The sequence below is a fragment of the Bombina bombina genome, chromosome 5 (assembly GCF_027579735.1).
Source record: "Bombina bombina isolate aBomBom1 chromosome 5, aBomBom1.pri, whole genome shotgun sequence".
Taxonomy (NCBI): Eukaryota; Metazoa; Chordata; class Amphibia; order Anura; family Bombinatoridae; genus Bombina; species Bombina bombina.
This window is the reverse complement of record NC_069503.1, coordinates 556,471,875-556,487,359: the sequence shown is the minus strand read 5'-3', so window position 1 is coordinate 556,487,359 and position 15,485 is coordinate 556,471,875. Positions and strand designations below refer to the sequence as shown.

The 15,485-nt window shown below is 38.0% G+C and overlaps 1 protein-coding gene across 1 annotated transcript in view; it reads left to right on the top strand.

Moving 5' to 3' along the window:
- The window catches only part of ANKRD33B (ankyrin repeat domain 33B), a 167,799-nt gene that overhangs the window by 70,311 nt on the left and 82,003 nt on the right, over positions 1 to 15,485 (top strand). The window lies entirely within an intron of this gene.

The following is a 15,485-nucleotide window of genomic DNA, read 5'->3' as shown; positions in this document are numbered from 1 at the left end:
TTTTGTCCATCACTTAACTGCCTCACTTCTGAGACATCAAGTGATTGGCCACTGAGCATGTATTGCGGCATGCTAGTATCTAGGCTCCATTTTAAGTATAGAATCACCGTGACTGGCAGTCACAGTGATTGTATACACAATGAGTGTAATTTATGACAGTTACTGTACTGCTGCTGGTTAGTACATGCAGGCTTCCGGCAGCAGCATGTGATATCCCCTCAACTGTCCCGATTTTTCCAGGACAGTCCCGATTTTAGGGGTCTGTCCCGCTGTCCCGGTTTGCATGCCATCTGTCCTGCATTGCCCCAATGCATTTAAAAAATGTTTTTAATTCTATTGGGCTCATAGCAGTTGACTTTTCTCTCCCAGGGTTAGATACCTGTTAGATTCCCTGTGGAAAAGGAATGGTGTGTGGGTTAAGCAGGAGTAAGAAGGCTGTATACCCTTTGACCTCAGGTAATGGTGACCTCTAACCTGTAAGTGATGACGTCTAACCCCTGGGGATAATACTAGCATGCCTTCAGTTTTATACAATGAGCAGTGCTAACACCAGGGTAACAAACAGTGGCAGCCTCAGACTGCCAGCTAATGTGCTTGCCAACCCCAGGACCCCATACAATGAATTACAGATACCCATATAAGATGTAGTGTGTGTGTGTATCTGTATGTATAAGTGTGTGTGTGTATCTGCATATATAAGTGTAAGCTATGTAGCGTGTGTGTATCTGTATGTATAAGTGTGTGTGTGTAAATCTGCATGTATAAGTATATGCTATGTAGTGTGTGTGTTTCTGCACGTATAAGTGTAAGCTATGTAGTGTGTGTGTGTGTGTATCTACATGTATAAGTGTATGCTGTGTCATGTGTGTGTATCTGCATGTATAAGTGTAAGCTATGTAGTGTGTGTGTGTATCTGTATGTATAAGTGTGTGTGTATCTGCATGTATAAGTGTATGCTATGTAGGGGGTCATGTCTGTGTGTCTGTACCTGCATGTATAAATGTAAGCTATGGTGTGTATGTGTGTGTATCTGCATGTATAAGTGTAAGCTATGTAGTGTGTGTATCTGTATGTATAAGGGAATGCTGTGTAGTGTGTGTGTATCTGCATGTGTACGTGTAAGCTATGTAGTGTGTGTGTGTATCTGCATGTATAAGTGTATGCTGTGTAGTGTGTGTGTGTGTATATGCATGTATAGGTGTAAGCTATGTAGTGTGTGTGTGTGTATATGCATGTATAGGTGTAAGCTACGTAGTGTGTGTGTACCTGCATGTATAAGTGTAAGCTATGAAGTGTGTGTGTCTGCATGTATAAGTGTAAGCTATATAGCGTGTGTGTGTGTGTGTGTGTATCTGCATGTATAAGTGTAAGCTATGTAGTGTGTGTATCTGTATCTATAAGTGTATGCTGTGTAGTGTGTGTGTGTATCTGCATGTATGTAATGTGTGTGTGTGTGTATCTGCATGTATGTAATGTGTGTATCTGTATGTATAAGTGTGTATCTGCATGTATAAGTGTATGCTATGTAGTGTATGTGTATCTGCCTGTATAAGTGCATACTATGTAGTGTCTGTGTATCTGCCTGTATAAGTGAATGCCATGTAGTGTTTCATTGTGTATTTGAGTGCGTACATGTATATGTGTAGCTTGTGTTACTGTGCATTTTTGCTGACTTTATAGGCCAGCATCTAGAATATTAATGGGGAATGCAGATAGCTGTTTTAAATAATCTATTATTAAATGTCCAATTAAGATAAAAATATGTAGCACTGTCTCTGCAAGGCTAATTAAATACAGAGCTCACATAGCTATACCAGTGGTTTGAGCTTGTGTTTGATTTGCTGCCTAAGAGTATAAAAATATATGACTTTATTTAGAATTTTATTTATATTACTTTGGTCTTATTATTTGTTTAAGCCCCATCCCTGCTCCTGCCCACCACATATGACACTTTTGACATGGGGGGAGGGCTGTCCCTCTTTTGAATTTTGAAATGTTGGGAGGTATGGATACATGCTGATCGAAGTGTGTATCTCATGAAAGGAGGCACCCCACTGACGGGCAGGGGATCACAGGGACACCCTGTCCCTGCAATCGCTAGCCTGGGGTGTCCTCCATTATACTATTTCTGCACTGCCTCACTCCTGAAGCATAAATAGAGTGGTATTGACAGGGCAGAGACAGGTGCACTAACACCAGGACACAGCCACCGTACAGGGTACAGCGCTGGTCCTTACAGGCTAAACAACTAGTGCCATACCCTGTGCAGCGCTGGTCATTAAAAGTTAAAAAAACACACACAAAAAAACCGAATGCGTATACATGTAGATAAAGCTATAAAATATTTTGGGACTTTCAGCCTTTTATCTACATAGTGGATGTATTGGCGCATTCTGACAGTATTAACCCATCTCATCAATTTTAATGATATACTCCTGCCACCACTCCATTCCATCATATTAGGTTGCTATGTTTGTTTTTTTCTGTTGTTCTGTTTAACATGTTTTCAATATAGGTGATCACTATAAACTTATTCTGGAGATGTATTTGTATGCTTAAAGGGATAGTAAACCCCACAATTTTCTTTTATGATTCAGATAGAACATACAATTTTAAACAACTTTCCATTGTATTTCTATTATCACATTTTCTTCATTCTCTTGTTATCCATTGCTGAAGGGACAGCATTGTACTACTGACAGGAAGCTGAAAATATCTATTTAGCCAATCACAAGAGACAAATGTGTGCAGACACAAATTAGCAGCAGCTCCCACTAGTGTATGATATGTGTGTATTCATTTTTTAATAAGGGATACTAAGAGAACGAAGCACATTTGAAAATAGAAGTGAATTTAAAAGTGTCTTAAAATGATATGCTCTATGTGAATCATGCAAGTTTAATTTTGACTTTCCTACCCCTTTAAAGTACATGAAAACAGTGCTGTATTAAAGATAATATCCTATTCGTTTTTTTGGATTTATAAATTAGAATCTACGCTCCCTAGGGGTTTAAATGGATACATTTTACTGGTACTCTTTCTATAAGGCTAGGTTGGTTTATTTATGCCTTTTCTGTTACAGGTACAAAGAACTATATATTTTATGTGTTTGCATGTGTAATTTGAAGAGATAACAAAGAAAAAAGAATTTGATGTAAAGGGTTAATTGCGATTGAAACACCTGTTTGAATGGTATTTAAGTAACAGTTGCACTCATGAAATATATGTACATGATTAAGGGCAGTTGACCCGAAACAATGTATTTTTTATGCTTCTGCAATAATGCATTGCTGTGGTTTGTTGAAAAGCATATCTAGGTAGGCTTAGGAGCAGCAATGCACTATTTGGAGCTAGCTACTGATTGGTATTTGTACCTATATGCATCTTATCGGTTCACCTGATGTGTTCCGGTAATTGGGCTACAAGAAGCTACAACCAGGTGGTAACCGGGCAATAGAACAAGCCACTGAGCTGTTGTTCATTCCTGGCAGATTGCTTCTCTTTCTGTTTGTATTATGACCCTGGGAAAGTCTCCCTAAGGGTTATGGGGAAAACCAGATGTGGACTCCTTGTCCAATGTGCTTAGAAGGGATATGGCTGCACCTCACTGCATAGGCCCAATGCAGGTCGAAACAATCATCTGGGGTTCCCATATAAGGAATTGCCTGGTATTTTGGTGCTGGACTGACCTTGTTAGGCGGGATCAGACTCATATACTTCAGGATAGTTTACCTATGAGAAAATCACAATTGGGGAAAAAGAAGCTACTCCCAGGAGGTAACCGGGCCATAGAACAAGCCACTGAGCTGATGTTCATTTGTGGCTTCTCTTTCTGTTTGTGTTCAGGTAATTCCCAAAAGTGCATTGCTGCTCCTTCAGCAAAGAATACCAAAAGAATGAAGCAAATTTGACAATAGAAGTTAAACAAGTTGTTAAAAATGCTATGCTCTTTCTGATTAATGAAAGAACATTTTTGGGTTTCATATCCCTTTAAGTCCTCTGCAGCTACTGTGCACTTTTAACTTTCTGGGGCTTAGTGAAGTCACCACACCTGTATCTTAGGGGTACAGAGCACTTAAAGTGAAGGTAAACGTTGATGAATGAAAGCCCGTTTTTTAAAAATACTATTAAAAACAGGGGCACTTTCATTCATCAAAGTTTAGAAAGCAGCCGTTTTGATTAAAAACATACCTTTGTTTTTTTACAGCCAGAGCAGCTTCCCCCACCTGGAGATCTTCTCTTCACACGTCATCAATGACTAACTCAGCTTCCTTCGATCATGGCATGGCCTCAGGCAATGACTACCCTCCCTGGGGGGAAAGCCGTGATTGGAGGAAGCCGGATTAGTAATTGATGACGTGTGAAGAGAGGATCTCCGGGTGGGGGAAGCTGCTCTGGCTGTGCAAAGAAGAAAGGTAAGTTTTTAATCAAAATGGCTACTTTGTAAACTTTGATGAATGAAAGTGTCTCTGTTTTTAATAGTATTTTTTTAAAAACGGGCTTTCATTCATCAAAGTTTACCTTCACTTTAAAAAAAAAAAAAACCAATAAAAAAAACCCCACATGTTTAAGCACTTTATAACAGAGACCCCTATGTCCCTTCTTTAAAATAAAGTCTCTATAAAAGCTTTAATAACCAGGTGATAACTGTGGTAATAGTGATCACCTGACATGAATACATGTGCATTTATTTGAGTGGAGGTCCATGGTAGCCCCTATGAGCATATCAAAGTTATATAAAAGACCCTCATTTGTATAAAAAATAACCCCTTCTTCTTTTCACTATAGAGTTTAGAAGAAACACCCCTTTTGTTTATAACCTAGTTAATTTTTTTTATTTTCAATTTAATACATTGTTTTAAATGACCCCTCACTTGTTTTAAATCCCATAATCCCCTCTGTAAAATAAAAATCCCTTTATAAGTTTTAATATCAAGGTGATCTCTGTGGTAGATAGTTTAGGGAAATAAACACACTTTTGTTTGCAACTTTAGTTATTACAATTTTTATACAAATATACATTTTTCACACATTTTGTTGTACAGTTCTCACATTTCATGATAAATGAATAAAGTAACATTAAACTTTGAATCTGTTGGGTCTGCTGAAAAAAAAAAAAATATATAATATGTGTGTGGGTTTCTCACTGAAAAATGGCCTTCAGTGGGGATTAAATGTGAGCCGCATCTAAAAACTCTAAAACAGCTTAGCACATGGGTGGAAATAGCACAGCAGTTAAGGGGTTAATAATGTTCTAATCCACTAGTTTACTTTTCTTGATGTTGAAATTTTAACTTAATTTATATTTATTACCATAATTATGATTATGATGATTGTACGGTTAGAAATATGCTTTTGCAAACAATATTTTAAAACATGCATAAAATTATCAAGTCTATTTACATGTTTAACTGTTTTAGGGACTATGTTAAAGAGACAGTCAACACCAGATTTTTTTGTTGTTTAAAAAGAAAGATAATTCCTTTATTACCCATTTCCCAGTTTTGCATAACCAACACTGTTATAGAAATACACTTTTTACCTCTGTGATTACCTTGTATCTAAGCCTCTGTAAACTGCCCCCTTATTTCAGTTCTTTTGACAGACTTGCATTTTAGCCAATCAGCGCTCATTCCAGGGTAACTTCACGTGCATGAGCTCAATGTTATCTATATGAAACACATGAACTAATACCCTCTAGTGGTCAAAATGCATTCAGATTAGAGGCAGTCTTCAGAGTCTAAGAAATTAGCATATGAACCTCCTAGAATTAGCTTTTAACTAAGAATATAAAGAAAACAAAGCAAAAATGTGATAAAAGTAAATTGGAAAGTTGTTTAAAATTACATTCCCTATTTAAATCATGAAAGTTTTTTTGGACTTGACTGTCGCTTTAAGTTTAAAACAAGTCACTGCATAAATTCAAATTTTATTTTGATACTATTATATAATAACAGGCACAGACACTATGCAGGTTTCTTGCACAGCACTCAAAAAAAAAAGATAGGCATTGATCTATTAAATAGCTATCATCAATGCTAGGCAAAATTATGGTTATGTTTTATTGCTAAGAGTTCTAATATCATAACCATCAATAAGCGAAAATTGACTTTAACAAACCTATTTACTGTGTTACTGTAATCCTACTAAAAACTGATTTAGTGAAAAATAAGAATATTTTGGAGCCTTCAGGACAGTTATAAAAGAGATGGTAAAACACTAATCTTATTAATATTCATGTACTTAAGTCTTAGTTATATTTATCCTTTTATCCCTTGTAATGAAATGCGCCCATCAGGCAGTGGTGTTCTTTCTGCAGTGAAATACTGCTTAACAAATCTGAAATGGGCTATGTTAAATAATTGAAATGCAATGCCAATTTTTACGCAGGTAGAGATAAAGGAACACATTACATATGCAATCACTTTAATGCAAACAGATCACAGAAATGTGTTCCTCCATCAAAGGGAATATTTGGACTGCAGACAAAAAAAGACTGCATAACAAGTGATATGCTTTTATCATTTCTGAAATTTGTCATATAAACATCTATTTCCTTTGTTTTAGGCTTCTTTGCCAACGTGCAAGGTATGCAATATGAAGATAATTTGATAAATAATGTATAAGTAAAAAAAATTCAGAGATTTCTATTTATATGATACTTAAAGTGCATTTAGTTGAAATTCCCATAAAGAAATGGTTTAATACTTTGGGATTTGAGATCTAGTAGATAATATATTTCAAATAACTTTAGGTAATAGAATAGAATTGTTGTTTTGTTTTGCTTTTTAATTGTTGTTGCTTGACTTTTTAGAAGTGTAGATTTTGTCTCACTAAATAGTAGGAAACTGACTAACCTCAATAACAGAGACAATATGTTTGAACAAATATTTCTTTATTTAAAGGGACAGTCTATGCCAGAATTTTTATTATTTAAAAAGATAGATAGTCCCCTTATTACCCATTCCCCAGTTTTGCATAACCAACACGGTTATATTAATGTGAATGTAAACTTTTATGAAATACAGGCCAGTATCAAATAATAATCTTAAAAACAGGGGCACTTTAATTCATTAAAGTTTACAAAGATGCTTATTTTTTTAAATACTTACCTTTGCGTTATGGTAAAAGTTACACCGATCCTCGGCCCCCAGCTCCTGCTTTCTTTAGCAGATTGATGATGAATCGGGCTTCATCCAATCGCTGTGTGCCCTGTTTAGCGTCCAGCTCATGGGGCAACGCAATAATTGGAGGAAGCCGGATTCGTCATCGATATGCTAATGAAAGCAGTAGATGCGGGCAGAGGATCAGCGTTATGTTTACTATAACGCAAATGTAAGTATGTTAAATAAGCATCTTTATAAACTTCGTAAGTCTGGCTGTTTTTAAGATTTGATACTGGCCTTTAACTCATTAAAGTTTACATTCACTTTAATATATTTTACCTCTGTGATTACCTTGTATCTAAGCCTCTGCAGACTGCCCTCTTATTTTAGTTCTTTTTACAGACATGCATTTTAGCCAATCAGTGCTGACTCCTAGGTAGCTCCACGTGAAGAACAAAGCAAATTTGATGATAAAAGTAAATTGGAAAGTTCTTTAACCCCTTAATGACCAAGGACGTACGCCACACGTCCTCAAAAAAATACAGTTAATGACCGAGGACGTGTGGCGTACGTCCTTGGTCTGGAAAGCAGCTGGAAGCGATCCTGCTCGCTTCCAGCTGCTTTCCGGTTATTGCAGTGATGCCTCGATATGGAGGCATCCTGCAATAACCCCCCTTGGCCATCCAATGCAGAGAGAGCCACTCGGTGGCCGGTATTGTCGGTGGGTGGGAGCAAGTCTGGGAGGCGGGTGGGCGGCCATCGATGCGCCGATTGGAGTGGAGGGGGGCGGGATCGGGGGCGGGATGGGCGGGAGCGCGCATGGAACCGCTACACTACGGAAAAATAACTGTAAAAAAGTGAAAAAATAAAAAGTTTTAAAAGCTGTAAATAAACAGCTAAGGGATCTGGAAGGGGTGGGGGGTTGATCTTGGGGGGGGGGGAAGCTACACTACAGAAAAAAAGGGCATTTTTTTTAAAAAAAAGGCATATTTTTTTACTAAACTGGGTACTGGCAGACAACAGTACCCAAGATGGCGCCCATTAAGGCAGAGGGGGAGGGTTAGAGAGCTGTTTGGTGGGGGATCAGTGAGGCTGGGAGCTAAGGGGGGATCCTACACAGCAGCATATGTAAATATGCTAAAAAAAAAACCCACAAAAAAGCCCAAATATAGCTTTTATTTTAGTACTGGCAGAGTTTCTGCCAGTACTTAAGATGGCGGGGACAATTGTGGGGTGGGGGAGGGAAGAGAGCTGTTTGGGAGGGATCAGGGGGTCTCATGTTTCAGGTGGGAGGCTGAGCTCTACACTAAAGCTAAAATTAACCCTGCAAGCTCCCTACAAGCTACATAATTAACCCCTTCACTGCTAGCCATAATACACGTGTGAAATGCAGCGGCATTTGGCGGCCTTCTAATTACCAAAAAGCAACGCCAAAGCCATATATGTCTGCTATTTGTGAACAAAGGGGATCCCAGAGAAGCATTTACAACCATTTGTGCCATAATTGCACAAGCTGTTTGCAAATGATTTCAGTGAGAAACCTAAAATGAAAAATATAACGTTTTTTTTAATTTGATCGCATTTGGCGGTGAAATGGTGGCATGAAATATACCAAAATTGGCCTAGATCAATACTTGGGGTTGTCTACTACACTACACTAAAGCTAAAATTATCCCTAAAAGCTCCCTACATGCTCCATAATTAACCCCTTCACTGCTGGGCATAATACACGTGTAGTGCGCAGTGGCATTTAGCAGCCTTCTAATTACTAAAAAGCAACGCCAAAGCCATATATGTCTGCTATTTCTGAACAAAGGGGATCCAAGAGAAGAATTTACAACCATTTAAGCCATAATTGCACAAGCTGTTTGTAAATAATTTCAGTGAGAAACCAAAAGTTTGTGAAAAAATTAGTAAAAAAGTGAACGATTTTTTGTATTTAATCGCATTTGGCGGTTAAATGGTGGCATGAAATATACCAAAATGGGCCTAGATGAATACTTTGGGATGTCTACTAAAAAAAAATATATACATGTCAATGGATATTCAGAGATTCCTGAAAGATATTGGTGTTCTAATGTAACTAGTGCTTATTTTGAAAAATAATGGTTTGGAAATAGCAAAGTGCTACTTGTATTTATGGCCCTATAGTTTACAAAAAAAGCAAAGAACATGTAAACATTGGGTATTTCTAATCTCAGGACAAAATTTAGAAACTATTTAGCACGGGTGTTTTTTGGTGGTTGTAGATGTGTAACAGATTTTGGGGGTCATAGTTAGAAAAAGTGTGTTTTTTTCCATTTTGTCCTCATATTTTATATTTTTTTTATAGTACATTATAAGATATGATGAAAATAATGGTATCTTTAGAAAGTCCATTTAATGGCGAGAAAAACGGTATATAATATGTGTGGGTACAGTAAATGAGTAAGAGGAAAATTACAGCTAAACACAAACACCGCAGAAATGTAAAAATAGCCTTGGTCCCAAACGGACAGAAAATGGAAAAGTGTTGTGGTCATTAAGGGGTTAAAATGACATGCCCTATCTGAATCATGAAAGTTTAATTTTGACTAGACTGTCCTTTTAACATTGGCAAAAAAAATATACACAACTTTATTAAAACAAAATATCAATAGAAACATTACACAAAAAAGTAGAAATTGTGAATAATTAAACAAGGAAAGATATTGAGGTGGAAAAAGAAGGTAGAAAAGCAAGAAGAGAAAAGGGCAGGATGGTACCCAGCTCTAATTACTCTGGTCCCAGTGATGAAAGCATCATTACAATGACCGTTATGTTGTAAAGGTATTAGCATCACAATCAAGATTGCAGGTAAAATGCTCTACACCACTGGTTTTGAAACCTGTCCTCCGGCCTCCATAAAAGCCCAGATTTTAGGTTATCTGAACTAAAGCACAGGTGAACTAATCACCTGATTAGTCAACATGGTTATTTTACCTGCTCTCACCCAAGGTAATCCTGAAAACCTGGCATGTCCCTTTAGTTAAAGTATAAAAGATTCATGTTTACCAAAACTTTTTTATATGCCATTTCTTTCATGTAATTAGCAAGAGTCCATGAGCTAGTGACGTATGGGATATACATTCCTACCAGGAGGGGCAAAGTTTCCCAAACCTCAAAATGCCTATAAATACACCCCTCACCACACCCACAATTCAGTTTTACAAACTTTGCCTCCGATGGAGGTGGTGAAGTAAGTTTGTGCTAGATTCTACGTTGATATGCGCTCCGCAGCAAGTTGGAGCCCGGTTTTCCTCTCAGCGTGCAGTGAATGTCAGAGGGATGTGAAGAGAGTATTGCCTATTTGAATGCAGTGATCTCCTTCTACGGGGTCTATTTCATAGGTTCTCTGTTATCGGTCGTAGAGATTCATCTCTTACCTCCCTTTTCAGATCGACGATATACTCTTATATATACCATTACCTCTGCTGATTCTCGTTTCAGTACTGGTTTGGCTTTCTACAAACATGTAGATGAGTGTCCTGGGGTAAGTAAATCTTATTTTCTGTGACACTCTAAGCTATGGTTGGGCACTTTGTTTATAAAGTTCTAAATATATGTATTCAAACATTTATTTGCCTTGACTCAGAATGTTCAACTTTCCTTATTTTTCAGACAGTCAGTTTCATATTTGGGATAATGCATTTGAATTAATCATTTTTTTCTTACCTTCAAAAATTTGACTCTTTTTTCCCTGTGGGCTGTTAGGCTCGCGGGGGCTGAAAATGCTTCATTTTATTGCGTCATTCTTGGCGCTGACTTTTTTGGCGCAAAAATTCTTTTCCGTTTCCGGCGTCATACGTGTCGCCGGAAGTTGCGTCATTTTTTTGACGTTATTTTGCGCCAAAGATGTCGGCGTTCCGGATGTGGCGTCATTTTTGGCGCCAAAAGCATTTAGGCGCCAAATAATGTGGGCGTCTGATTTGGCGCTAAAAAATATGGGCGTCGCTTTTGTCTCCACATTATTTAAGTCTCATTTTTTATTGCTTCTGGTTGCTAGAAGCTTGTTCTTTGGCATTCTTTCCCATTCCTGAAACTGTCATTTAAGGAATTTGATCAATTTTGCTTTATATGTTGTTTTTTCTCTTACATATTGCAAGATGTCTCACGTTGCATCTGAGTCAGAAGATACTACAGGAAAATCGCTGTCTAGTGCTGGATCTACCAAAGCTAAGTGTATCTGCTGTAAACTTTTGGTAGCTATTCCTCCGGCTGTTGTTTGTATTGATTGTCATGACAAACTTGTTAATGCAGATAATATTTCCTTTAGTAAAGTACCATTGCCTGTTGCAGTTCCTTCAACATCTAAGGTGCAGAATGTTCCTGATAACATAAGAGATTTTGTTTCTGAATCCATAAAGAAGGCTATGTCTGTTATTTCTCCTTCTAGTAAACGTAAAAAATCTTTTAAAACTTCTCTCCCTACAGATGAATTTTTAAATGAACATCATCATTCTGATTCTGGTTCAGAGGATTCTGTCTCAGAGGTTGATGCTGATAAATCTTCATATTTATTTAAAATGGAATTTATTCGTTCTTTACTTAAAGAAGTACTAATTGCTTTAGAAATAGAGGATTCTGGTCCTCTTGATACTAATTCTAAACGTTTGGATAAGGTATTTAAAGCTCCTGTGGTTATTCCAGAAGTTTTTCCTGTTCCTAATGCTATTTCTGCAGTAATTTCCAAAGAATGGGATAAATTGGGTAATTCATTTACTCCTTCTAAACGTTTTAAGCAATTATATCCTGTACCGTCTGACAGATTAGAATTTTGGGACAAAATCCCTAAAGTTGATGGGGCTATTTCTACCCTTGCTAAACGTACTACTATTCCTACGTCAGATGGTACTTCGTTTAAGGATCCTTTAGATAGGAAAATTGAATCCTTTCTAAGAAAAGCTTATCTGTGTTCAGGTAATCTTCTTAGACCTGCTATATCTTTGGCTGATGTTGCTGCAGCTTCAACTTTTTGGTTGGAAACTTTAGCGCAACAAGTAACACATCATGATTCTCATGATATTATTATTCTTCTTCAGCATGCTAATAATTTTATCTGTGATGCCATTTTTGATATTATCAGAGTTGATGTCAGGTTTATGTCTCTAGCTATTTTAGCTAGAAGAGCTTTATGGCTTAAAACTTGGAATGCTGATATGGCTTCTAAATCAACTCTACTTTCTATTTCTTTCCAGGGTAACAAATTATTTGGTTCTCAGTTGGATTCTATTATTTCAACTGTTACTGGTGGGAAAGGAACTTTTTTACCACAGGATAAAAAATCTAAAGGTAAAAACAGGGCTAATAATCGTTTTCGTTCCTTTCGTTTCAACAAAGAACAAAAGCCTGATCCTTCATCCTCAGGAGCAGTTTCAGTTTGGAAACCATCTCCAGTCTGGAATAAATCCAAGCCAGCTAGAAAGGCAAAGCCTGCTTCTAAGTCCACATGAAGGTGCGGCTCTCATTCCAGCTCAGCTGGTAGGGGGCAGGTTACGTTTTTTCAAGGAAATTTGGATCAATTCTGTTCACAATCTTTGGATTCAGAACATTGTTTCAGAAGGGTACAGAATTGGTTTCAAGATGAGACCTCCTGCAAAGAGATTTTTTCTTTCCCGTGTCCCAGTAAATCCAGTAAAAGCTCAAGCATTTCTGAATTGTGTTTCAGATCTAGAGTTGACTGGAGTAATTATGCCAGTTCAAGTTCCGGAACAGGGGATGGGGTTTTATTCAAATCTCTTCATTGTACCAAAGAAGGAGAATTCCTTCAGACCAGTTCTGGATCTAAAAATATTGAATCGTTATGTAAGGATACCAACGTTCAAGATGGTAACTGTAAGGACTATCTTGCCTTTTGTTCAGCAAGGGAATTATATGTCCACAATATATTTACAGGATGCATATCTGCATATTCCGATTCATCCAGATCATTATCAGTTCCTGAGATTCTCTTTTCTGGACAAGCATTACCAGTTTGTGGCTCTGCCGTTTGGCCTAGCTACAGCTCCAAGAATTTTTACAAAGGTTCTCGGTGCCCTTCTGTCTGTAATCAGAGAACAGGGTATTGTGGTATTTCCTTATTTGGACGATATCTTGGTACTTGCTCAGTCTTTACATTTAGCAGAATCTCATACGAATCGACTTGTGTTGTTTCTTCAAGATCATGGTTGGAGGATCAATTTACCAAAAAGTTCATTGATTCCTCAGACAAGGGTAACCTTTCTGGGTTTCCAGATGGATTCAGTGTCCATGACTCTGTCTTTAACAGACAAGAGACGTCTAAAATTGATTGCAGCTTGTCGAAACCTTCAGTCACAATCATTCCCTTCGGTAGCCTTATGCATGGAAATTCTAGGTCTTATGACTGCTGCATCGGACGCGATCCCCTTTGCTCGTTTTCACATGCGACCTCTTCAGCTCTGTATGCTGAATCAATGGTGCAAGGATTACACAAAGATATCTCAATTAATATCTTTAAAACCGATTGTTCGACACTCTCTAACATGGTGGACAGATCACCATCGTTTAATTCAGGGGGCTTCTTTTGTGCTTCCGACCTGGACTGTAATTTCAACAGATGCAAGTCTCACAGGTTGGGGAGCTGTGTGGGGTTCTCTGACGGCACAAGGAGTTTGGGAATCTCAGGAGGTGAGATTACCGATCAATATTTTGGAACTCTGTGCAATTTTCAGAGCTCTTCAATTTTGGCCTCTTCTGAAGAGAGAATCGTTCATTTGTTTTCAGACAGACAATGTCACAACTGTGGCATACATCAATCATCAAGGAGGGACTCACAGTCCTCTGGCTATGAAAGAAGTATCTCGAATTTTGGTTTGGGCGGAATCCAGCTCCTGTCTAATCTCTGCGGTTCATATCCCAGGTATAGACAATTGGGAAGCGGATTATCTCAGTCGCCAAACGTTGCATCCGGGCGAATGGTCTCTTCACCCAGAGGTATTTCTTCAGATTGTTCAAATGTGGGAACTTCCAGAAATAGATCTGATGCCGTCCCATCTAAACAAGAAACTTCCCAGGTATCTGTCCAGATCCCGGGATCCTCAGGCGGAGGCAGTGGATGCATTATCACTTCCTTGGAAGTATCATCCTGCCTATATCTTTCCGCCTCTAGTTCTTCTTCCAAGAGTAATCTCCAAGATTCTGAAAGAATGCTCGTTTGTTCTGCTGGTAGCTCCAGCATGGCCTCACAGGTTTTGTTATGCGGATCTTGTCCGGATGGCCTCTTGCCAACCGTGGACTCTTCCGTTAAGACCAGACCTTCTGTCACAAGGTCCTTTTTTCCATCAGGATCTGAAATCCTTAAATTTAAAGGTATGGAGATTGAACGCTTGATTCTTGGTCAAAGAGGTTTCTCTGACTCTGTGATTAATACTATGTTACAGGCTCGTAAATCTGTATCTAGAGAGATATATTATAGAGTCTGGAAGACTTATATTTCTTGGTGTCTTTCTCATCATTTTTCTTGGCATTTTTTTAGAATACCGAGAATATTACAGTTTCTTCAGGATGGTTTAGATAAGGGTTTGTCCGCAAGTTCCTTGAAAGGACAAATCTCTGCTCTTTCTGTTCTTTTTCACAGAAAGATTGCTATTCTTCCTGATATTCATTGTTTTGTACAAGCTCTGGTTCGTATAAAACCTGTCATTAAGTCAATTTCTCCTCCTTGGAGTTTGAATTTGGTTCTGGGGGCTCTTCAAGCTCCTCCATTTGAATCTATGCATTCATTGGACATTAAATTACTTTCTTGGAAAGTTTTGTTCCTTTTGGCCATCTCTTCTGCCAGAAGAGTTTCTGAATTATCTGCTCTTTCTTGTGAGTCTCCTTTTCTGATTTTTCATCAGGATAAGGCGGTGTTGCGAACTTCTTTTGAATTTTTACCTAAAGTTGTGAATTCCAACAACATTAGTAGAGAAATTGTGGTTCCTTCATTATGTCCTAATCCTAAGAATTCTAAGGAGAAATCGTTGCATTCTTTGGATGTTGTTAGAGCTTTGAAATATTATGTTGAAGCTACTAAATCTTTTCGAAAGACTTCTAGTCTATTTGTCATCTTTTCCGGTTCTAGAAAAGGCCAGAAAGCTTCTGCCATTTCTTTGGCATCTTGGTTGAAATCTTTAATTCATCTTGCCTATGTTGAGTCGGGTAAAACTCCGCCTCAGAGGATTACAGCTCATTCTACTAGGTCAGTTTCTACTTCCTGGGCGTTTAGGAATGAAGCTTCGGTTGATCAGATTTGCAAAGCAGCAACTTGGTCCTCTTTGCATACTTTTACTAAATTCTACCATTTTGATGTATTTTCTTCTTCTGAAGCAGTTTTTGGTAGAAAAGTGCTTCAGGCAGCGG